Below are 26776 nucleotides of genomic sequence, written 5' to 3'. Positions count from 1 at the left end.
CCCAGGCACAAACCCCTTAGTGCCACTGAGGGTTGCATTACTTATAGCTGCCGATGCTAAAAGGGTTGGATGTCTCCTTTTGGAAGAGAGAGTGTCCCGCCAGTGGCTTTGTTTATTTTTTGTTTTCGTTTTTGTTTCGTTGTTGTTAAAGAAATACTCTGTGAGTTTGGAATGCGAAATAAACTTTTTTTCATTATCTTTTTAATTTTCTTAGAGAAATACTCTACGAGTTTGAAATGCGAAATGAACTTAATTGTTCCTTGTTAACGTAAATGTTTGTTATTTATGCTTAAAAATGAAGAATGTTGCTTTGTTTTAATCTTATTTTTTATGTTGATATATTGTTAAAATCCACCGAAAATTTGTATGGTTCTCTTGTGACACTGTACTTTGGTTGGGCTTCTTTTCATTGAGAAATATTTTTTATTAAAAATACCTTTCTTTGAGGAATATCTTGTATTAAGAAATATCTTTTATTGAAGTGTTGCTACAATCCCACTGGATCAGCAAATGCCCTCGCTGGGCACGGACGGACGTTGCATGAAATGCCTCCGCCAAAAAAGATGTGGGATATTCTATTTTATGTTTGAGTGACGATGTTCATATATTGCTCAATTCGAAGAGCTGAACAAAAGCATAAGCTGCTTTCCTCTCATTGTGCTTTTGCCTGATCCGCCACTGGTATGCTGACTGAGCAACCACCATTTTCGGGGGAACCAGGGAATAGCGAGGGGAGAGGGATAAGGACGAAGGAAGGGGCGCCTGGAGAAGAGGGGAAGGGGAGGGGGAGGGAGACGTAGTAGTAGAGGTTCCTCCTCGTGAGGAAGGGGACGAATGACTTCGCTCCTATAAGAAGGAGGCAAGTGGAAAATATTGAATGACGCAAATGGAGGAGATAGAAGGAATAACCCGGGTTTTTGGGTTTGAGGGGAAAATGTCGACAGAGAGAGAGAGAGAGAGAGAGAGAGAGAGAGAGAGAGAGAGAGAGAGAGAGAGAGAGAGAGAGAGAGGAAACTTTATTACAGCATAGGAAGTGAGGAGATTTATTCCTTCTCTAAATCTCAAGAGAAAGCAACCTTCACCCGTTGTTCCCGTTTGGTTAAGAATTCGAATTTATCAGTTTTAAAGATCTGGATCTGTCATGGCTTTTGCTTTTTTGGCTTTTACACTTTTCTTATTCATCTTTAATTGTGATCTTTGGTTTATGCACTTATTTTTCAGTTACCTGTGACGCCATCTACAATTCTATTGTTTTAGAGTGAATGTGGTAGTCATCGTTGCCTTTTCTTTATCTAGTAGTAATTTCTTCTTACTGTTAAAAAGAAAAAAGATAAATTGATAGCTATTAATTGTATATATTAGCATCCACATTTTCCAAGCTGGAGAGGTGGCTGTAGAAGAGTAGAGCCTTTCGGTTCCCAGAAAGCTTTCAGGGATGAGGTTGCTAGCCCCATACCTTACCTTAACTCCCAGCTGCTTGTGGCACCTAATTACAGCTGAGTCTAAGTTGGTGATAGGCTGGGTGCGAATCATGGACCTTACTGCTGCCTGTGTAGCACTGCCATTGATACTCCGTACGTATGTGTGTGTGTGTGTATGTGTGTTTATTTTAATAATGCTAATGGCATCTTAACTCAGAATTTTCGGTTACGATTCCCACTGAAAGCCGTAAATCCAAAATGGAAAATGTATTGTAATCATAGCTGGGAAGGGAGAGTTTCTTCATTTATTCCCCATTTAGAATTCAAGGCTTTCACCGGGGGTATATATAAAGAAATGTTAGGAGGTCGAGAAAATTACTGGGTAACGTGTGTGTGTATATATGTATATATATATATATACATACATATATATATATATATATATATATATATATATATATATATATATATATATATATATATATATATATATATATATATATATACACAGACACACGATGATCAACTTGAAAGTAATCATATTAACAGTTATTTCAAGTACCTCCTCTCTCTCTCTCTCTCTCTCTCTCTCTCTCTCTCTCTCTCTCTCTCTCTCTCTCTTCCCACAGGAGTGTATTTCGCCAGTGAGCATTTCATTTCTTTTGATGGACTGCCATTTAATGAAAGGAGGATCACTCCAGGAAAAACTGGACCTCTTTCATACGATATGAAAAAAGTAAAAAAAAAGTAAAAAGAAATAAAAAATAATGAAAGAGATTCAAAAGGGGATCCAGATAAAAGAGATTAGAATGCGCGAATGTATGTTTTACGACCGGAGCAAAGGAAAAGACCAGTTAGGCAGAAGGGAAAACTTTGTATATCACTTGGCAAGTGATTTTGAAATAACGAGAGAGAGAGAGAGAGAGAGAGAGAGAGAGAGAGAGAGAGAGAGAGAGAGAGAGAGAGAGAGGAGGAGGAGGAGGAGGAGGAGGAGGAGGAGTAGGAAGAGGAGGAGGAGGAGGAGGAGGAGGAGGAGGAATACAAGTATATACATATAAAGGTAAAAATGACGGAAGTGGAAGAGTATGAAGACGGAGTTGAGATGTGAGCGGAGGAAGTGACACGAAAATTGCGACTGAAGGTGTGAACGGGGTCAAGAAATTGTACGGAGAGAGAGAGAGAGAGAGAGAGAGAGAGAGAGAGAGAGAGAGAGAGAGAGAGAGAGAGAGAGAGAGAGAGAATATCTATAAGAATCTCTCAGAAAGTCTTCAAAGGGGAATTCCCCGAGAGTAGTTTCATTTCAGGATTGGTTTGATGGTCAATTTGCTTTTGGGGGGATATTTTCGCGCATCAAAACTTTAGAGAGAGAGAGAGAGAGAGAGAGAGAGAGAGAGAGAGAGAGAGAGAGAACCGTCGCCGAATTTACGAGAGACGGGGTAGCAGCAGCAGCTTGTGAGCGAGGGGAGAAGGATATGGCCAGATTTACGTGAAGAGGATATGGTGACACTGGGTTCTAGGAAACGGCATCATTTAGCAAGCGTAAAAAAAAGGGAGGAAAAAAAAGAGGTAAAAAGGAATTATACTTTATGTATGAAAAGGGATGGGATGGAAAATGGTTATACTTTTCAGTTTTTATTATATTTTTTTTTGTGATTGACATTGGAAGGACAAAAGTGAAATGTGATATAGAGACGGTAAAGCATAGGAATTAACTTCAGAATGTGACTGAGTGAACATCTTGGGATGTTAAATATTTAGTCATCAGGAAAAATATAAAATGGTTTTAATGGCATTTTAATTTTCTATAAATACATCTCATATTCTAAATGTAATTGCTATATGCATCCGCTGAAACGTACTTTTTTGAACTGCCTCATTCTGCAAGCATCGGTATTGGTTTAAGGAAACTGACAGTACTTTATTTCTGCAGTTAGAGTCTGCCATGCAAAGGCTTAACATTATTGAAAGTTACTGATATTTTCTACGAATAGTTAAACAAGAGACAGTCTTAAATAAATATTAAAACTGGCCTGAGAACTGAATGAAACACTTACGTATAATCGCGTAAAAAATCATTATTTCTCCTCCGACGATGTTCACCTCAGTAACAAGTAACGTTGGTAGTTTTAATTCTTTACTGTCTTTGCAAGCAGTTATTTCCCTCACGGGAAAGAATTACACGTTCTAAAACAGCAAGAAATAAAAGAATGATAAAATCCCATTCGAGGAATCGCGTTCACGTTGAGTAAACGAGAACCGTACACTGGAAACTACTGTCTCGTCTTTGGCAATGTAAAAGGGATAAATTGGAATCAAGTTCCAAGCAAGATGGAAAGAAACGGGAGCCCATTGCAGTTACCAGAACCTGTTCTGTAATTGTAATAGCGCCGTGACACGTTTAAATGAACCTCTGTTGGAATGTAGCTGCCGCTCTTACCCGTATAAAAGGGTTTTATTGTATTACATAGCTTCCCAGGAACCTGACGCTAAATATAAAACTGGGACGAGGGCGGGTAGCTCTCTCTCTCTCTCTCTCTCTCTCTCTCTCTCTCTCTGATATCAGTTACAGCACTAGGAGAGTTTTAGAAATGATAAAAGAAAATAAAAACATAAAATTATCAGAACTAGCTCCACCCTCTCTCTCTCTCTCTCTCTCTCTCTCTCTCTCTCTCTCTCTCTCTCTCTCTCTCTCTCACTGACTCGATTCAATACGGTTGCAATGGAAGATTGCTTGTCCTTTGCAAAGAATGACATATGACGGTTTTAAAATACCTATTTGCTGTACTTTGATGGACGTGGAGGCGCCACTTTCGTTCGGATAATCACAGGTCTCGGCGCGCGAAATTTCTGTTAAGGTCGACGTTGATACGCGCTTTCGATCGTTACGGACATTCCAAAAGGTATTTTCCGTTGCCGTTCTCGTAATGAATCGGACAACGGGCGTGTCATTGTAATTGTGGCGCTCGTCTTCGTCGTTTGTTCGGACGGGATCAATCGGTGGGAGGGAACTGTATCTCTATATATATCATGTTCACGTTTCACTTCTTGCATTGTTTTAAAAGCCGTCAGTGTTTATCGGCGGCGCGATGCGTCATTCATACATACATATACAGTGATATATTGGTTCTTTGAATTGTGTTTATTTGTTTTTCTTTTGATTACTTGTTTGGTGTCATTGTTTTAGTTTTAGCACCCTTGAATAATTACTATTAGTATATTGGTCACAGATATTGAGCTGCATCTTTAGTAGGAATTATCACTCTTTTGACTGTCAGTCGTAAAGCATATATTTCGTTCGAATAAAAACGAAATGTATGCAGTAAAGGGTTATTTAGATTAATTGTTACTTGAAGTATATGATACTTAGTCTGACCACAAAGAGGGGTTACAGACACTCTCTCTCTCTCTCTCTCTCTCTCTCTCTCTCTCTCTCTCTCTCTCTCTCTCTGTAAGTAGTGAGGATTTGGGAAATATATATATACTCTTTTTATATATTTATTGCGAAGTTTTGTATTATGAATCGGAGGTGACTCATACAGCTATTCAATATGTATCCGTCAATAGTTTGTGTTCTTAGTTTTCTTTCTCTTGGTTTAATTTCGACTGCACCTTAACCTTACCCATGCGCTTCTTAGCATTCTTTTTTGTCACCGTGTAAGACATTTTATGCACCAGTGGATTAAATACTTGTTTACAAGAATATTTAAATAGGGTTGGATAAGTATTGTGATATGTTCTGCTTTAATCTTCGTTTATAAAAAAAAATTATTGGTTTACAGTTCGAATGTAAATACTCAGTATCAGCATTTTTTGTGACTCCATTGAACATACTTTTAATACGTAAGGATAGAGAGAGAGAGAGAGAGAGAGAGAGAGAGAGAGAGAGAGAGAGAGAGAGAGAGAGAGATTCGCACTGCTGGAAGGAGAGGTGGATCTCAGCTGATGTGCTGAAGCAGATGGTTAGGCGGGGTGAAAGGTGAGATGGTTATTGGCGATGGAAGAGGGAGGAAAGAGATGGAGAGGAGGAGGAGGAGGAGGAGGTAAGAAGGGAGGGAGAAGGATAAAATGGGCAGAGGGGTGAAAAAGGATGTAGATGGGATTGGGGGAGAGGGGTAGGTGGCGGGAGAGGGAGAGGTGAACGTGCTGGGGGCTGTTGGAGGTGTTTTATACTTTGCTCGATGGCTCGTGAAACAGACCTTATAGCCCGACCCCGCACTGTAATAAGGAACTATAAACCTTTACCCCCCAAAAACCTTGTCTTTAAGTATCTCCAAAGCACTTGCGCACACTTGGAGGGACGGACGCCGCGCGCGCTAGCACGCGCGTGCGTACGCGCGTCTCGACTCCGTTTTGATGGGTATCGACGGCTCGTTCTTATGGCCGCTGGTGCCTCATTGCATGATTGGACTGCTCTTGCACGCTGTTGCTTATCGTGTGTTTTTAGTCTGTATTTACATTATACGAATAAAGATACACAAATAGTTTGTTGCAGATTTTTAACTGCGAATATTTATTGGAACGCCCTGTTTTGGGAAAGGTCATTCAAATATATTTCTCTTCAGATTGAGGTTTTGCACGCGCGTGCTTTTTTTTCTGTCTTTTTTATCGCCCGAAATCCACACGCACGCACGCGGCCGCTGTCGCTATTTGCTCGAGATTATTTTATATGTTCTAATGTTTCGATGATAGTTATTTTTCATTGTTATCGGTTTACTCTCCGTTTTGGGTTCGCCAGTCCTTTCAATTCTCTTCGTGGAACGCTGTGTTTCTTCGGTAGTTCGACTGTGGTTTATTGCAAGCTGCGTTGAATCATTTTTCCTTTATTGCTACATTTTTGTCTTTTATTTACGCCCTCTTTGTTTCCTTTTTGATATGCTATGGGGATATTGTTATTTTCATCTACTCCGAGGAAGCTAAAATTATTTTTCTATGTATAACAGTTTTAAAGCGTTATTGAGAATTGTGATACAAATGGACATCGTACTCTATATAAATGTGAATTTAGTGACGGGAGGTTTTAGTAGCTTTGGGAAAGTGTAAACTGTTTACCGGATATTGTAGGCTTTTATAAAACTAGAAGAGACATACATATATACATATATATATATATATATACATATATATATACATATATATATACATATATATATGTATATATATATAAATGTGTGTGTATATATGCGGGTATATATGTATTATATAAATATACATACATATATACATATATACATATAGTGATATAGTGTACAGTCGAATAGAAATGAACCTTCTGTTCTAAAATCTAAAGATTCTACGAACTAGAGACCATGACTAATACTAACAAATATTTCCTCAATTATTAAAACGGCTGAATACCCTAGAAATTCAATCCAAGAAGGACGCCTCAGCCAGAAGACCAGTGTTAGTAGTATAAACCATGAAAGTAGTATCCTACTAATTCGTAGCATTACTCAGTTGTTATCACCCGCCAAGGCCTGGGCCTGTAACGCTTTTTTTTTTTTTTTTTTAGCATTTTTCAGTTGTTATCATTCCCCCCCCCCAGGCCTGTAACGTTTTTTTTTTTTATTTGTAGCATTTTTCAGTTATCACCCCCGAGACCCGGACCTGTAACGCGTTTTTTTTTTGAATGTAGCATTTTTCAGTTATTATCACCCCCGAGGCCCGAGCCTGTAACGTTTTTTTTTTTGTTATTTATAGCATTTTTCAGTTGTTATCACCCCGAGACCCGGGCTGTAACGCTTTTTTTTTATTTGTAGCATTCTTCAGTTGTTATTATTCCCCCCCTCCCCCCCCAGCCCGAGCCTGTAACGCTTTTTTTGTTATTTGTAGCATTTTTCAGTTCTTATTATCACCCCCCGTGGCCCGGGCTTGTAACTCTGTGTTTTTTTTTTTTTTTTTTTTTTGCGCGTTTACGGGGCTGTAGGTAGGTGGAGATCGTACTCCTGAGAGGGAGAAGAGCCCCCCATTAAGAAAGTTATTGTCTCCCCTAGGGTTAACCAAAGGTGAAAGTAAAGGGAATAAAGTGGGGGAGGGAGGGGTGTACCCCTCTCACTTATTTTCCTTTCTTTCCTCCTTCTAAGTTACATGGCGAATGTGGACTCTTGTTTCGAGAGTAAGTTTGGAACTATATTTTTTTCGTAATTGTTAATTGTTTTTGTTTGTCCTTCATAGCACTATGATCCTTTTAGTGATCAAGTACACAGCAGATGGACGAAAGCTATAAGCTCTGTATATATATATTTTTAATATACTGTGTTCTGTAACACGAATTTCATTGTGGACCTTACCTAACATTTATGTTGAGTAGACATAGTACTTATATATATATATATATATATATATATATATATATATATATATATATATATATATATATATATATATATATATATATATATATATGTATATAGGCCCAGGAGGACTTTAACTTTAACTTTTAACAAATATATATATATAAATATATGTATATGTAAACATATATTTATATATCTGTATATATCTATCTGTGTATTATATATATATATATATATATATATATATATATATATATATATATATATATATATATATATATATATATATATATTACAAAAGTTACCAATAACCATCCTTATATTTACAATCCAGTTATATTTTGGGCCCTCAGGAACAATTCTTACGAAGCTGTATCTTTTTATGTTATGATATAGCATCATCATTCTTAAAAGTATTTAATTCATCCGTTGAAGAATTAGCCGATATTAGTATTGCCAGCACGAAGGCATTTAAATCCGCTACACTTATCATGGGCAGATAAGTTTTGTTTGCCTTCCATTTTCAAATTTTACGGTGTTTCTTCTAGGCTTCAAAAGTTTTATGTCCAGATGCTTTCAGTACTTGATAGATAACAATTTTGCAAGTACTATTGCTCCTAAAAATTAAAATCTAAATTCATGTAGTATATTATGAATGCTGTGACTGAGAGAGAGAGAGAGAGAGAGAGAGAGAGAGAGAGAGAGAGAGAGAGAGAGAGAGAGAGAGAGAGAGAGAATGCGTGCCCGGAGAAGTGATGAATCTATCAAAAGGGGCCCATTAAACTTTTTACCAGACTTTAAATGGAAAATCACTGTTATTTCCACAAGTGGCGAAATCCCTCTTTTTGAAAATAACGCTGCGTTTTGCACGTTTTTTCTCTGGCGTATTATAGTCAGTTGGAGTTGGAGTTAGATTGTTTTTCACATTCAAATGTGAAAATTCCTAAATTCATTGAATGTGAAACGTTACCGTACAAATTTTAAGAACTCTTAACTAACCATTCATGAACTGGCAAACCTTCGAATGGAATTTCTCTCTCTCTCTCTCTCTCTCTCCATGCTTCCGGATATTGTGTTGTTGATAGAAAATGCTGAAAAGCAGTGATTTATTAATTTCCCTTAATTGAAAAGGCATTCCGCTGCAACTCTCTGAGGATTAAATTTTTTACTTCTATTGTGTAGGGGTGCGACTTGTAGGTCACGTGACCTACTTGAATTTAGCGGTGGCAGTATGTTTTGTGAAGAACAAAATACCCTGTTTAGATATCTTATTATGAAAAAAAGTTAAGTATACCTTAGTTTAACCAGACCACTGAGCTGATTAACAGCTCTCCAAGGGCTGGCCCGAAGGATTAGACTTATTTTACATGGCTAAGAACCAGCGAATTTCTATCACCAGAAATAAATTCAATTCTTTTGGCCGAACGGAGACTCGAACTCTGGCCCAGCAGAGTGCTTTAGAACTCTATCTTATTATGAAAGTAGATAGATACGAATGGACGCCTTTTTGTGGTATAAATACAAGCTATCAGATATAAGCGGCATTCGCAGTAACACATGCCAGAGAAAAAATAAGTTAAATGAAAATAGAATATGTCTAATTTCTTTTTAATCGAATTCCTCCTGTGGCCATCGCACAACCCCTTGACGAATTATGTGTCAACGTCCTTCATGGGCCAGATGGATAGTGAACATGTTCTTCCATCTGTGGGTAATCTCTTTGTATATTAAGTCTTTTTTATTTCAGGTTGACATGCATAACTGATGGCTTTCAAATAAAATTTCTCCAGACGAACCAGACTCGTAGGTGTACATAGACAGACACCTATGTAATGACCCAATTCACGCTACCAGATACAACTGTAACGTTAAAAATTGACTAATGACAGTAATCTTATGTGATATTCAAGTTAACTTCTAATGGTATTTTTGCAAGAATTGGAAACTGCCATATTGATGCCTGCAAAGAATATATGACGTGCTATAAAGGTCATTGTTTATGGTCTACCGTGCCTTTCAGTTCAGTTTTTGGCGGTTTTGATAGTTGTCTTGAGATATCATTCATAATTGTACCTTATACTTTTACAAAGGATAAAGCTGAATCAAGTTTGAATATTTAACAAATAATTTGATTTATATTTATAAAGTGACTATATATATATATATATATATATATTTACAGTCTATTCATATATATATGACCAATATATATATATATATATATATATATATATATATATATGTATATATATATATATATATATATATATATATATATATATATATATATATATATATATATATATATACTGTATATTATATATATATGTACATGTTACAGAGATAACGAAACCAGGCATTGCGCTAACTGCCTGAAAATTCAGGCAGATAGCGAAATTCACTGAGGGACAATTGATCCCCCCCAAGGGGCTTAGTGCTAAATACGGCGGAACAGTGACTCACCTACACTATTTCGCCATGTTTGGTACCAGCCCCTGGGCGGTCAAATGTATTTCGCCGTGTTTAGTACCAGCCCCTGGGGCTCAAATGTCCCTAACTGCATTTCGCTATCTTCCTGAAATTTCAGGCAGTTCGTGATATGCCTGATTGCGCTATCTGTCTGTGACACACACACACACACACATATACATATATATATATATATATATATATATATATATATATATATATATATATATATATATATATATATATTATAAAATTTGTGGAGGTGCGCGCTTATGGATGAAAGAGAGAGATAGAGAGAATAAAGAACGTACTCTGCTTTCTTTTTGTCGCTTTTTGTGAAATGAAGATGTAGCCCCTAGACTGCTTTCCGAAACTTGGTCTGAAATCGTCGATTGACCTGTATGTGTGTGTGTGTGTGTGGAGAAACCCACCAGTATTTGCATACTGTAATGAGGACGTCTGACCTGTATGCATTGCCTGAGGACACACTCTCTCTCTCTCTCTCTCTCTCTCTCTCTCTCTCTCGCAGATATATCATGTCTCACCGAAACTTATAATTTCTTTTGTAACTTTAGGCTTTGGTGAAAATGCAATCAGAAATGTCTGTTTAGCTCAGTCCAGATAACTTAATGCGTATTTCTTTGTCCTTCGATATATATTCGCTTGTTTTATGTGACAATTTAAAAGCTTTTTCTCTTTAATTTAATAAACTTAAACAGGAGGTCTTCAGTATTGTCAATGCCTCTATTCTTCAGAGCTAGTCATTGTAAGTAAATATCTCATAGTCCTATTGAATAAGATGAGCTTCAAGTGAATAACTATACATTTATTCCTTCCATCTTATTTAGAAGAGTTATATTCAACAAAAAAACCAGTGTAATTCTTTGGGTCTCGTTGTATTTTCTCCTAATTACGTCGTGGAGGCTAGCTAATGGTCATCCCATGTTATGTAGAGGTTAACTAATTCCTAAGTATCGTACCAGGTGGAAATGTTCGGGCTGTAAGAGTGCCAGGGTGCCATAAAACGTAACGCATATCTCTTGGGGGCGGGGGCGACGTAGTAGTGTTGTTGTTTTTGTTGTTCTGTTTTGTTCGTGTTTTTGTTTTTCTTATAGTCTTTTAGTTTAAGACGGTCTTACTGAATGGGTAGAATGGAAAGTGAAATGATGGGGATGAAAAATTATGAAAAGGTGTGGTCTTTTGATTACGGTATATTTTTGAGATGGATATATATATGCATATATATATATATATATATATATATATATATATATATATATATATATATATATATATATATATATATATATAGAGAGAGAGAGAGAGAGAGAGAGAGAGAGAGAGAGAGAGAACCAAGATACCAAAATAGAGGAGGTTTGAATACTTACGATGTTAAATATCTCTCTCTCTCTCTCTCCTCTCTCTCTCTCTCTCTCTCTCTCTCTCTCTCTCTCTCTCTCTCTCAAGACAGTTTTATCCCCAAGCACAGGGAATATCATAAATTACACAGTAGATCTTTGTAAAGGTGAGTTACCTTATATTCTTTATCACGAAACTATTTGAAATATTCGAAGGAAATTCTATAAATATGTTATTCAAATTATCCACATCATTTCCTTCAACGGTTGAGGGAAGGAAGGATACTAGGCACCAGCAGCAGCAGAAGAAGAAACAGAAGTAGCAGCAGCAGCAGCAGCAGCAGGAAGCAGAAGTGAGAGATGTTCGAGTGACGTCGTAAGCATGTTATGATGAGGCGTTTTTCAGCGGCACTGCTACTTTAAAGGGGCAGAGTGCCACGAGACGGTACGAGAGTGCCACCGCCGGAGGAGGAATGCACGATCACATGCGGAGAGGCGACTTGTCTTTTCTTGCTCTGTTTGGTGTGAATTGTCTCTTCGGTGTTTTAAAAGTCTTGGATTGCTGAATAATGGGGTTTCGTCTGTTAATGTTTCTTGAGGGAAATTTTGATAATTTTTCAAAGTATTCACGTGTTCATTTTCGTTGAGAAGGGAACTGGGATCTCTCTCTCTCTCTCTCTCTCTCGTTTGCAGCCTTTGTTTGCAGTTTCGTGTGCTTGTCAGTCTTTCTGTTTAGATTTTGTTTGTGGATGAAATATAATGCAAACCTAGCCTCGATATCGTTTTAATTCTCTCTCTCTCTCTCTCTCTCTCTCTCTCTCTCTCTCTCTCTCTCTCTCTCTCTCTCTCTCTCTCTCCCAGTTCATTGCCTCCTTCTGTGTTGCTATCTACCCGTTAGTCTTTCTGTTTAGCTTTTGTTTAAGGTCGAAACATAATTCAAAGCTAATGATAGTATAGTGTTATTTATTTCTCTCTCTCTCTCTCTCTCTCTCTCTCTCTCTCTCTCTCTCTCTCTCTCTCTCTCTCTCTCTCTCTCTGATGAATTAACAAATGATGGGAATTTTGGCAGGGGACTCGATTTCCTCTCCCTCCCACTCTCTCACTCTTCCCTATTGTCTCGGGTCTGTGTGTATATTCCGTCAGCTCCTCCTCCTCCTCCTCCTCCTCCTCCAGCTACTTCGAACCTCACTCTTCAAAAGGGAAGCTGCTCTTTCTTCACCCATTCCCCTTCAGTAGTTACAAAGGACGACAGGTTTAGAGTGCCGTGGGATGATTTTATGGAATTCGATGAATCAGTGCTTGTGTGACTTAGTTTTTGCAGTGCCTGCTGTATGTTACGACTGGTGGTCTTTGAAGCTTATGTAGTTAAACGTTGTATGATGAGATTTGGTTGAGAGATGAGGATGTGAGTGTGTCTTAATGTTTATATATATATATATATATATATATATATATATATATATATATATATATATATATATATATATGCATATATACATACATACATACATACATACATACATACATACATACATACATACATACATATGTATGTATACACGAGTGTATACATACAAAAACACCCACACTAAAAGATTAAAAGACACGTCAAAAAATGATGCCTCTTTCAATTGATTATTTGACAAGAACTTTGAGCAACAAAGTGCCTGCCACAATATATTGTAAGGAATTCTCGAAAGTGAAATACCATAAAATGTTGAACCATTTTGAGTGCATTGTGGTAAAAACTGCGAGATACGCCCCTCCCCTCAGTGTGTCCGCTCAGAGCCCGAGAAACGAGAGAGAGAGAGAGAGAGAGAGAGAGAGAGAGAGAGAGAGAGAGAGAGAGAGAAAGTTTGCTTTGTTGCCTGGAGTTATCTTGGTTACGCCTTCCTAATGCACTCTGTATTTGAGGGGATTCGTTCCCAGATGTTTTTGATATTTAAAGTGTTTTAATAAATAATTCTGTGTTATTACGTTTATGTAATTCATTCTTAACAAAAATATAAACTATTTTATTAGGAAAACCTTCTTTTACCAATGTGTTACCTGCTCGACTAATCATTGAAGAGAAGAAGGTTTCGAAATGTTTGCGAAAACGTCTGAAACGAAGCGAAGTATTCTTGAAAAAGAAACTGCTGCAGTGGATCATCCTCTCTCTCTCTCTCTTATCTCTCTCTCTCTCTCTCTCTCTCTCTCTCTCTCTCTCTCTCTCTATTAGTGTGCGAATTCCTTTGATGTCATTGTTCGTCTCTTGTTAAGTTTTTGGGGGGGGAGATTTTCTCGCTCCTTTGCTGCTTCTTCCGCCTTCAAAAGCCTCCCTCTCTCTCTCTCTCTCTCTCTCTCTCTCTCTCTCTCTCTCTCTCTCTCTCTCTCTCTCTCTCTCTCTTATGATGTGGTTGGAATGTAGAATGAATCGCAGTCTGCAAGGGAGGGCGAATCGAGGTTGAAATCTTGCAGCCTGTTATTTTACCTTAGACGTTCTCTCTCTCTCTCTCTCTCTCTCTCTCTCTCTCTCTCTCTCTCTCTCTCTCTAGTCTGCTTGGCTCGTTTGGCTGCCTTATATGATTGTGGGTTGTATTTTATTTTTAATTCCTTTTAGTTTTAAGATCCCAATTTTTTTGTGGCAACATACGGCATCAATTCGAAGGACAAATCCTTAGTCACCTTCTCTCTCTCTCTCTCTCTCTCTCTCTCTCTCTCTCTCTCTCTCTCTCTCTCTCTCTCTCTCTCTGATGCATGCACGTGTGTATTGCAACATCAGCGAGAGGGCGACTGCTGCTGGAGTAGGCGCCTCGTGTCTTCCTATTTAATTCCGAATCTTTTGAATATCTCGAGGTTTTTTCCTTTTTACGTCGTAGCTTATGCGCCTGAAGTGCGTTATCGCCTTCTTGCGATGAAGCTGCATTATACTTAGCACAGGGAAAACGGCTTTTGTCTTCCGGAAAGGTAACCTTTTTCGTATCCTGCTTCAGTTTGTATAAGGATTTGGCAAAATTCATTGCAGCTGATTATTTGAAGGGCATCATTTCTTCATTGAGATTTTGCTGGGTAATTTGGGTATTAATATCTACAAGATTTTAATTGAGCGTAAAGATTATTGGCAAAACCATTCGTTATTTGTTAGTTCGATTTAATTACTAATATTTGTGGAACAGCGCCAGTAAGGACTTTGATCTGAAAGGATTTTCAAAAAACATTTAGCTCTGGAGGTAACGAAGGGTTGCCAAAAAATGGTTTACTTGTTTTAGAAGTCCGTTTTTACATTTAAAATGGATAAATATTTTATATAGAATCATGACACGTAACATCATCATCTCGGGATATGATAATAGATTCATAAACCTTTTTGTTAATTTCGCCAGAATTGCGTAAACTTAGCTCCATTTGATGGAAATCGTAAGACTTGACTTTCAGTTTGAGAGAGAGAGAGAGAGAGAGAGAGAGAGAGAGAGAGAGAGAGAGAGAGAGAGAGAGAGAGACGATAATGTGGGGAGCCCTTGAGGAGAGCTCTCGATAAGGAGGTATGATAAGGAGTCACGGAGTACAACCGAGCCACCCAGTAATTAGCTTTTTTATGACTTTTTCCTCTTCCTTCCGTCTCTCGCTCGGAATATTATTTATCTAAATGCTATCAGGCAGGCTGTGGTATTCATATTAATTATGTGTGTCATGCGTTTTGTTTCTTTTGGTGTATGTGAGGGTACTCAGAATGTATTTGTGCCCGGGTTTTGTTGACTTGCTGCTGTGGGCGAGCACTCTCTCACTCACTCATTTACACAAACACACACACACACACACACACACACACACACACACATATATATATATATATATATATATATATATATATATATATATATATATATGTGTGTGTGTGTGTGTGTGTGTGTGTGTGTGTGTGTGTGTGTGTGTGTGTGTATACAGTATATTTACAGGCTAGAGACTTTTAGAACATATGGTTTCTCAATCCATCCTCTGTGAGTTTTGTTTATCAGGGGATAATAATTTTAAAAAGAAAATATGAAATGCCTTTTCCAATAATACAAATTACTCGTTTTTCCATCCGAGTTCATGCAGTATTATTCTCTTTGATATTTCATTTCAGCTCATTTTTCTTGATCACTCGTAGTTCTTTTGTCCATTGTTTTCTCGCTTTCTAATTCGTCGTCCTTTTCCATGTCATTGTGGTGCTTAGTATGCGTAGATGTACCAGGAAATACAGAATCGCTTTATTCGTATCCGTAAGAAATAAAAAAAAAGATAATATCGCATCAGTAAGACATAAAATATATAAAAAAGAGAATAACTGTGCTCCTGAGCAAGTACGCGACCTCTGAAAAATAGAAAACGACGTGTTTTTGTCGCCGCCTTAAAAGTTGTTGTCCCATTGTTGTCCTATTTGAATTTCTCTCGAAAAAAAGAAGAAATAGGAAGGTCGAGATGTTTTCTTTCAAGGGAAAAGGAGAAGGAAGAAGAGTGGAGAGAAGGAGGTTAGGCCCTCTCTTCTCTTCACGATCGCTCTGGAAGACACTCCCGTCGTTGCTGGAGGTTGGGAAGTTAGGTGGATGTGTATTTAAAAATTTTATTTTTATTTTGTCCTATTTTTTTTTTTTGTGGTGGGGGGGCGACAGGTCGTTCGGAAGATGGATATGTAGTTAGGATGGGAAGGGAATTGGGTGAGAGGTTTGTGGAATAAATTGTAGAATTTCCTTTTACTTGGTCAGTTGTGTCTGTATTTATTGTGTGGGTGCTTGTTTGTATTGTGTGTGTGTGTGAGAGAGAGAGAGAGAGAGAGAGAGAGAGAGAGAGAGAGAGAGAGAGAGAGAGACGTATCATCATGTGATTAGTGTATAAGGAATGATTTGTGATCAAGAGAAAGTCGAAATAAAGACTTTTTTTTTTTTTACCAGCAAGAGACCCTGGGTTGGTTTCATTACCAACCAGATCGTAACCTTTTTTATGCACCAAAGCTATTAAGCATGTACCTGTTGTTAGTCGACTTTGGGTGTTCGTAGTCACACACATCCCAGCACACATGCGTAGGTCGAGAATGTTATTCAAATATACTGTGTGTATATATATATATATATATACATATATATATATATATATATATACATATACTGTATATTTATATACACGTATATATATATATATATATATATATATATATATATATATATATATATATATATATCATATAATATATATTACATAACTGATATTCTGAACCCTACCTTATATATAATTATACCTTTCGTCTTTAAAATAATGCACTGTGCTCTCTCCTTTCTGCTGATTAAAATATTTAGGATATTACTCTAATCTGCATACCTGCCCTTCGACATGCAAGATGTCAAACGGACAGATACACTGGAAGACGGCATAACGGAAGCGAGTCCTGACTGTAAATACTGAGAGTGTCCCGTGGTCAAATATGCAGGTTAATGGGGCGTTATCTGATGTTTTATCGGGGTCTCTCTCTCTCTCTCTCTCTCTCTCTCTCTCTCTCTCTCTCTCTCTCTCTCTCTCTCTCTCTCTCTCTTCGTTCGTATATTCTCCGATCTCTGCTCTGTCGTTCCTTCTTTCTTCCTCTGCTCTTTCTTTATATTCTTGTCCTTCTGCAGTGATTATTTTATTTTGATTATTGTTGTGGTTATTACTGTGTTTTGGTGTGCTTTTTTTGTGGTAATTGTGATCAATATTATTATTAGGATTGTATTTTATTATTGTTTTTTTACGTCTTTGTTTATTGTGGTTATGGTGATCATTATTATTATTCTCGTTACTGCTTTATCGTGTTTTCTCCTTTGCATTGTCTATATTCATGTTTCACTTCCTCTTGTTTATAACTGTACTTATTTTGTTTGGGTATGTATGCCTACACCCAAGTTCTAAAATTAAACTTGAATAAACTTTCTGTTGAATGACTCCCTACTCTCTATTCCAAACTTACCCAAGTTTAAATGACTCACTACTCCGTCACTACCCCCTTTACATTACTACTCCCTCGCTAACTCCCCCTACATTTGACACACTCCAACAACCCCTTAATTTGTCAAATTTTCCATCTCCCTCCTTTCATATTCTCTTTTCCTTTTGGTCTTTCTATTTTATTCCTCCTTACTTGTGAAATTTTCCATCTGCCACCCTTCATGTTCTCCTCTCTCTCACTAACTTTTTCTTCCACCTCCCTCCCCTTTTATTCTGTTCTGTCTCCAGCTTTTTCTCTTTCCATTTTATCCCTCCTTATTTGTCAACTTCGCCACTTCCTTCCCTTCATATTCTCTTTCTCTCGGACTTTTTCACTTCCCATTTTATTCCTAGAGTGTTCCTTCTCAATAAATCTGCTTCTTTCCCTCACGAACCCCACCTTGTTCTGTGCCTTATTGAAGTCGACTCGAGCTTCACTGGAACGCTCAATTGTTCTAGCGATCAGCGTAATGTTTTGTTGAAAAATGTCGGAGCTGATATAACATGGGAATTGAACGTGGAAGGCAGAATCGATGTAATTTTATTTTTTAGAGATTTTTGTTGGATCGTTGACAGGATGTGTTTAGCAGAACGAACTGAAAGAGGCCCATCCAGAAGTAGGTTGTAAAATTAAACATATGATTATGTTCAAATCTCATTGTGCATATTAAATTTGTTATTTTGGTATGGTGAATAGTTCTGGGCTAATTTTGAGTAGGTTTTCATGTCGAATGAGAGAGAGAGAGAGAGAGAGAGAGAGAGAGAGAGAGAGAGAGAGAGAGAGAGAGAGAGAGAGAGAGAGCAATATTTTTTGGTTATTTGTGCAAACCACTAAACTTATTTTTATTTATTTATGTATTTGCTTATTATCTTTGCTGTTTAGAGGAATGACGGTCTTCATTTGCTTTCACGTTTGCATGAAAATGTATTTTAAAGGCACGAGACATTCATAACCCTAATTGCTTTAACAAAGACACAATTTTATATTGAAATATCTCTTTGCAAATGGTATTTCTCCATGCACGTGGATTTTATTTATACTTTATCTTCGCCATATAAACTAGCTAAAAAATACCTTAACTGCCTAACCTGCCTTAATCATTCCAGAATATGTCATTTCCAAAACGTTGCGTTGTTGCCATTCAATGTCCCATCTATTTTATTGTGTGTGACGTGTGTTTGTTCTGGCTTTGATCCAAAGTAGCGACAGATGAATAAATTTTAGTGTGCCACGGTTGTGTATGCGTAAGTGTGCGTACCTCGGGAGTCAGTAATGATTAAACTATTTTGCGTTTCTGGGTTTAAAGCTGAACGCTTATTTGAAGTTCTGGTCTGTGAAAAGTTGGGTGTCAAGGAGGTTCGTGCTGGATATGATTTGCAACCCGGCAACATAGAGCCTCCGGTTTTATTTTTAGAAATGGTTGCTTTTACCTTGCGCATGGGTGAATTTGTGTAGTTTTACATTTCCTTACTTGAAAAAATGGTGGTTTTTACTGTGTACATGGGTAAATTTGTGTAGTTTTACATTTCTTGGCTTTAAAAAATGGTGATTTTTACGGTGTGCATGGGTAATTTTGTACAGTTTCATATTTCCGTACTTAAAAGAACGGTAGGTTTAACTGTGTACATGTCTGAATGCGATATTGATTAAAAATAACGGCGTCAGAGAGTACATAAAGTTTTCTTATAATTTGTGTGAATGAGCTGTAACTTATGTTCTTATTCGTTTTCAATAAGAGATTTTCTTATTTTTATTTTTAATCAGTAAAGTTATATTATAATTTATGTCATTGAGTTATTAACGTATATTATATTCGTATTCGTTTTTAACAAGAGAATTTCTTATTAATCCTGTTATTTCCATTTATGCATTATTTCTCTTTTTTTATGCAACTGTATAGGAAGGATGATTGAAAACAATCTTTTCTTAATATTGTTATTCTCATTTATCCATTAGTTATCTTTTTTACGCAGCAGTGAATGGAAAAAGAATGACTGAAATGAATGATTAAAAGTGAAGATAGGTGATTTTTAATCTCGAGATCAAGAAACAGCCATTATTGATAAGCTCATAAGAGATAGCAATTGAAAAGGTGTTGCATTTAACAACCCATAAACAGTTTATCTCCTTCTCCCTGTGTTTGGCTACATAAGTTTATATAGTAAATTTGTGTCTTTAATCGCCAGAATCATTCCCTTTATTCACCTCTCCCAACCTCATTCTATGCAATAACGGTATGTTATAATTTTTACGTTTAATGTCAATTGAAAGTTTCGGCTTTATAAGCATTAAAACAAGTACCAGGTTTCTGGGTCACACTGTCTTGTGTGTATTGATTTTCGACGCCGGAACCCACTGGGAATGTTTATGAATCTGAAGAGGACATGGGGACTTAAGATAGCTTGTGTATAAGTGTGTATATATATGTGTGTGTGTTGTGTGTGTGTGTATGTACGTATATGTATATATATTATACATTCATTTGTATATATTTAAATATATGTATATGTATTTATATATATATATATATATATATATATATATATATATATATTTGTGTATATATATTTGTATATATATATATATATATATATATATATATATATATATATATATATATATATATATATATATATGTATGTATATATATATATATATATATATATATATATATATATATATATAAAATGTATTTGTGGAAGGAAGTCTGCATTATACGTTTATAAATATCTAAGTAGATTATAACCAAGCAGAATCATTTTAAAGAAAGGAACAAAGCAGTGAAAAGTTAATACTTACGAATATTACATCACCCTAATCCTGGTTCGCTGTTTCAAAAATCCTTACGAAAATACATTAGATTATCGCCAACATTTTGCCTTATTCCTTTCCCAGAAATCATTCGATTTGGATGTTTTGATATTCCTCCAGTCCCTTGAATTATAAAGATAAACTAATTCCAGGTGTAAAAGGTAGGGAAGGTTGGCCGCAATTTTTGCCTGAGCGGCCGAGCTGACTTAATTTCTCAGAGTATGTGATGTCATAAAGCTGTGTGTGTGTGTGTGTATGTTTACCTGCATGTGAGGTGCATGTGTTCACCAGCAAGACAGCATTTGCTCTAGAGAGAGAGAGAGAGAGAGAGAGAGAGAGAGAGAGAGAGAGAGAGAGAGAGAGAGAGAGAGAGAATTTGTGAAGTTAGTTACATCCTACGACCATTTTTAATACAGGCTTTCAGTTGTATTCCATGTCAGGATGTTTGTTGCCATGAATTCAGTTAAGGTGAAAACTGAATTTAACTTAATAACATAAGCATAGAAAATCCAAAACTCTACATAATATTTTTATATATTGACCATGGGCAAGCGTACAGATACAGAGTAGACGATATAAAGCAAAGAAATTTCCCAAAAAATCCTTTACTTCCACCAGCTACTGAATACTGCCAGCGCTTATTATAGATGCTAGGTCGAAGACTTCGATAATACCATAGTTGGAATAGACTTCTTTTTTTTTTCCCCAAGTCCCATTTGTATGAGTCTCGAGAATGATTCCCGGAAATGGTAAATGCGTTATCGTTCACCTAAGCAAATTCCTTATGGTTTCCCGTTGGTTCCCAAATTGGTAGAGTAATGTGATACATGTGCTGGGGTAGTTGCATTGAGCTAAAGTAATCAGCGCTCTCTCTCTCTCTCTCTCTCTCTCTCTCTCTCTCTCTCTCTCTCTCTCTCTCTCTCTCTCTCTCATACGCGGACACACACATTTTGAAAGCCAAATCTTACGATTTCAAAGCTAGCCACAGTACAGTGTTACTCTCTCTCTCTCTCTCTCTCTCTCTCTCTCTCTCTCTCTCTCTCTCTCTCTCTCTCTCTCTCGCTGCAGCCGGGATGTTCTTCTTTAAAGACTCCTCGGTTTTCCTAAAGGGTCACTTGACCTGTAAGACGGGAAATGCCTTACCTAATTATCATGACTTGAATTGCCCTTTTCAGTAGAATTACCGTAAAGATGTCCTCTCAAGGCACAGTCCAGAAGTCTCTTGAAACGGTCTTATTTCGTATACCGTCTTACCATTTCAGTTTTTTCCTAAAAAAATAATTTTCTTTTTTGCTTGACTGCCGTATAGCATCATGAGTTTTTTTTTATATACTTAATTCCTTTACCTTTTTCTCTGAAAGTGTACGTCATCTGTTCGAAGGACAAAGCCAGTCACGTCATCTGTGCTCATATCATTATGAGGATAAATTCAGTTCCTTATACTTTATAAAATTAGTCACCTTCAGTCTAAATCTCTCTCTCTCTCTCTCTCTCTCTCTCTCTCTCTCTCTCTCTCTCTCTCTTTCGAAGACTACTTGCCTCCTTAGGATGCTAGGGCGAAAAAAACATGCATCTTGACCGGAAGATATTTTCTTTCGTGTTGTACTTTTCTTGTGTTCCACAGTTTATTTATGTAGTTTATAATTCAAAGTGACAGTGATGAGATCATACTAACCAAATTGATAATTTTTATAAATATAATTTTGTAGTACTCTTCTGAGCTCTCCATTGACTTTTTATATGTTTCTTTTGACACAGTGTCTTTGTTAAATGTTAACTTCTTGTTTTTCTGTGGTAAAATGAACTTCTATATATTAATTCATATATTAAGTCACAACACCCATGGCAATTTTCTCTCTCTCTCTCTCACACACTCATCTCTCTCTCTCTCTTTTCTGTAAATAAATAATTATAGACACATGTATAGTTATGTGTATGTTAAATATGTATAAATATATATATATATATATATATATATATATATATATATATGATTGTGTGTGTGTGTGTTGCCCGAGACACGCGTAAACTATTCTCATGACTGTATTATAAAAAAGTGAAAAAATAATAAAGAGCGAATTACTCCTAAGATTATGGAGGACAGGAAAGCAGTTCAGCAAAATATGACGTCAGCAGGATCTCGGCTGAATGAATATTCGGCCAACGAGGCCGGGATGGGATGGCTGGGGTTTGGTGGTTGGATGGCTATAGAGAGAGAGAGAGAGAGAGAGAGAGAGAGAGAGAGAGAGAGAGAGAGAGAGAGAGAGAATGCCCTGCTCCTATCTCCCTCTGAAGACTGTAGACGGATTCACCAATCCGTCCTTCGTATTATGAACAAGGTACGGAGAGAGAGAGAGAGAGAGAGAGAGAGAGAGAGAGAGAGAGAGAGAGAGAGAGAGAGAGATTGCCATGCTCCTATCTCCCTCCGAAGACTGTAGAGAGGATTCGCCAATCCATCCTTCGTATTATGAACAAGGTACGGAGAGAGAGAGAGAGAGAGAGAGAGAGAGAGAGAGAGAGAGAGAGAGAGAGAGAACTTTGCCCCCACTCATTTGGATGTGCCATATTTGGAACTATAAATTTTGACGTCTGAGTTAATATGTCCTGAACCGTGATGAGTTCTTTTTGCTTTTTGTATTTTCATCTTCCAGTTTTCTCGTTCTATTTTGTATTATTTATAGTTGTCTTTGTATCATGACAGTAATTTTACAGTTACATAATTCCTCGAAGTCTGTTTTTATATGCAGCGAGACTTGACTTCACCTCAGCTGGGTCTGTCGAACGTAGGGTTGTGATTTGAAAGACTGTAATGAAAGACTGTAGTCGATTTAGGCTGTATTGGACGACCATGGAGAATACAATGTTGGTTATTCGTGATCAGAACATATTGTTTTTATTCAGTATGATGTCTTACATTGATTTCCAGAGCTAAACGACAGGAAGTTGATTACAACAATTTCAGGCACTTAGTAAAATACTCTGAACCTTTACTCTCGTAAGATTAACCAATATCATAATCAGTAACTGAATTCAAAGGTGTTAAAAAACTCTTCGACAGGAATGTGAGTGTTTGATCCATACTGTTTACAAGATCGCCAACTTCTGCCAAGGTTGAGAAAATCAACTCTCTCTCTCTCTCTCTCTCTCTCTCTCTCTCTCTCTCTCTCTCTCTCTCTCTCTCATTTGCAAAATAAAAATAAATTCTCTTACTTAGATCCGGACCTCTCCCAAAATTTAATCACTTGTTGCTAATCATGTTTTCTTAATTATGATAACAAACTGACGAACGAATAAAGCCAAACACATGACAGTCCTCAGCTCGTTAGAAGAGGGCGTTATTAATAGCTTAGTTGCTCCTCTTCCCATTAATGTAATTCCTCTTTGTCGTTCTTCCGTCCAAATTGCCATCAAGTTATTACTTCTTACAAGAAGGATATGTTTTGATTATTTGTTTTTCGTTTCGTGGGTTGTCTGCTTGTTTGTTTGTGAGTAGGATTATTCATAAGGTTGTATGTGGATTTTTACGATTGATTGATTACTGACTTATGGCTACTAAAACTGGCGTCGCGTCATCTAGGTTATTCAAGGATTTTTACGAAAGCTTCAACTGAAGGTGGGTCACGTGATTAACAACACGTAAGTGGATTTTAAAAAGTCTGAGAGTAAGTTTTGCGGATAAGGGACCTGTCAGGGAGTGGGTTCTTCAGCTTTGGCGGAGGTTTGCGGACTTCGAATGCTCTTGTTGATGTGGTAAAGGTTATCGTGATAATGCCTCTGACGAGATTTGTATAAAATGCCATTTATTTTATTCTTAAAAACAATTTGAACTAATTTTTTTCTTTTTGATTTCTGGACTAGATATAAATATCTGAATTCTTTACTGGATATTTGAATCACCTGATAGATATGATTTTGGTCCCTCTGTTAGGGAATAGACGGTGAAACATTATTCGGACGAATTTATTTATTTCAGTTGCAAAATAGTAATTTTGCACTTCATTACCATTTGAGTGTCCAAGGATTAGACTTAAAAAATGAGAGAGAGAGAGAGAGAGAGAGAGAGAGAGAGAGAGAGAGAGAGAGAGAGAGAGAGAGAGAGCAAGGTCAGGCTACCATGTGAACCGGATACTTTTAAAGTTGCCCGGTGCCAACCGAACATTGCACGAGATAAATGATTGATGGTTAAAGATGCCGACGACGAACAAGGAGACAAAATCATGTTGGTATCTGCTGGCTCTGGGATGCTGTGGCGGTAGTCTTTGTGTGAATTTTGACTATTATTGTGGTAATGGTTTGGTAATTTTATTTTATTTCTGTTTGTAAGTATTGACACGCTTTTGACTCCCATTTCACTGAAAAAGCGAAATTTTTTTTTAGTGGTTTGATGGCCACTTTTGGCCGTGTTTGGTACGAGTGGGTGTGCCTTTTAGGTAATAGGGAGACATAAATTAAGATTATGATCTGTTCACTAATTTTTGCTACTTTTTGTGATCGTTTATATTGTTTCCCCGTGTATAAATTTTTACTACTTAATTCTGTACAGCAGTTTTTCTTTTTATATAAAATGAAATTGTTTATTTTGTTATTTTAATACTGTTTTCGAACGAAACTGTAGCAAGTCCTCCCCCTCTCTCTCTCTCTCTCTCTCTCTCTCTCTCTCTCTCTCTCAGTATAGAATTTGTCACTCTATGCATTTCATATAAAAATACGCTGGTTTTGCCAGGAGAGTTCTTTATGAATGCTTTTTACATTTACATTCTATTTCTGTGCTTAAAAGCCACATAAAACATGAAAGTTTTTATAGCAGATGAGGAACATCATTATTAATATGATATGACTGCAAGTTTTTATGTTACATTTCGAAGGTTAATTATATCATAAAAAATATGTTTCCCCGTTCTTAGTGCTTCGTTTAATACATCAGAATATTTTAATTTCTTGTTTGTATTCCATTTTATAAAATCTCTTGACCATTCCGAAAGATGCGCATGCAAAACTAAATTAAGTTAGGTTGCAAATTCCATATTTGTGAGATTGGAAAATCATTGGAAAAGAGAATGGAACACCATTAAAAAAATGTATAAGATATGCATAGGAATTCTCGTTCATGGTAGAGAATACAATCATCCTATTAATTGGACGGGAGCTAAAATACTGCGCTATTCTAGTAATATACTTGAAAAAAAATGTAAAATGGAGCCGTTTTGTAAAAGAAAGTTTTGATAAAAATAAGAATATCGTCCTAGGAATTCATAAACCCGGAACCATTTGTTTGGAAAGAAATATGTAAAATATATAGGTTTTAAGGAAGTGTAGTATGTATAGTCCAGGTGACAATTAAAACGGCTGCTTATAAATTTCACATTGAAAATAATACAGGATGTCTTTAAAAATTTTTTTATTGTCTCTTTCAAAAAAAAAATGTTTACAGTGTGTCTTCGTTTGTATATACTGATATACTGTAAAGTTTTGTAACTGCTTATCAGTTCTTTTCAAGGTTTCATACTTTTTTTAACTTTTCCCTTTATATATATATATATATATATATATATATATATATATATATATATATATATATATATATATATATATATATATATATATATATATATATATATATATACATATATGTATACACACATACATATACACATATGTATATATACGAGTATATATATGTATAATATTTGTGCGTATGTGTCTAGAGGCTGGAAGGAATAATTCTTTCTTTCCTGTTTTGGTGAGAATAAAATTGGATAGTGCCACGTCGTTTGCCTGTTTTTTCTCTCGGGACAGGATTGAACATTCTCACATTTTTGGCGGGAGGGAAACACAAGGTAAAATTCCACATTCAAACGCGTATTTATCCATGTGTTTTATATACAATACCACTGAGACTTCTAATTTTCATTCCTCTTTCTTTAATAACATTGAAATTCCCTATTCTTCAGAGCGTTTGTGGAGGATTTCATGTATCTGATTGTATATATTTGTGTTAGTATTCTAGCATTTAATTTAAAAACTTGAGACCCTAATTAACTGTATAACTCGTACTGTTCCGGTCTTTTTCAAACTTTCGAAAATAAGGTTGAGCTATTCAGTGCTGTGTTAACAAATTGGAAGGGCAAAATTCAAGAATTATTTTACTTTAATTTTAGTTTATTAAAGGGCAAAAGGAAAAGCCAATCTCCCAAGTCATACTATGGTAACAGTAATCGTAACTCTCCTCTCTCTTTCGTTTTCGTTTTCTGCCAAGTGTAGGAAATATCATTGGCTTAAAATTCTGTTATCATTTAGAAAATGTTTGCTTTAAGTACATCTGTATTTAGTCTAAGAGCTCAGAATGTGAGTGATAATGTCCATTTTTTAGGGCATCATTGTTTTGGTATTCATTAGCATACAGTATTTAATCTTAGTATATGTTTATGCATTTACTTATTTATCAAT

The 26776-nt window shown here is 36.5% G+C and overlaps 1 protein-coding gene across 4 annotated transcripts in view; it reads left to right on the top strand.

Moving 5' to 3' along the window:
• The window catches only part of Camta (Calmodulin-binding transcription activator), a 1022478-nt gene that overhangs the window by 569860 nt on the left and 425842 nt on the right, over window positions 1–26776 (top strand). The window lies entirely within an intron of this gene.

Source organism: Macrobrachium rosenbergii, chromosome 14 (genome assembly GCF_040412425.1).
Source record: "Macrobrachium rosenbergii isolate ZJJX-2024 chromosome 14, ASM4041242v1, whole genome shotgun sequence".
Classification (NCBI taxonomy): domain Eukaryota; kingdom Metazoa; phylum Arthropoda; class Malacostraca; order Decapoda; family Palaemonidae; genus Macrobrachium; species Macrobrachium rosenbergii.
Note: the sequence above shows the minus strand (reverse complement) of the source record. Positions and strands in the feature narration are given on the sequence as shown.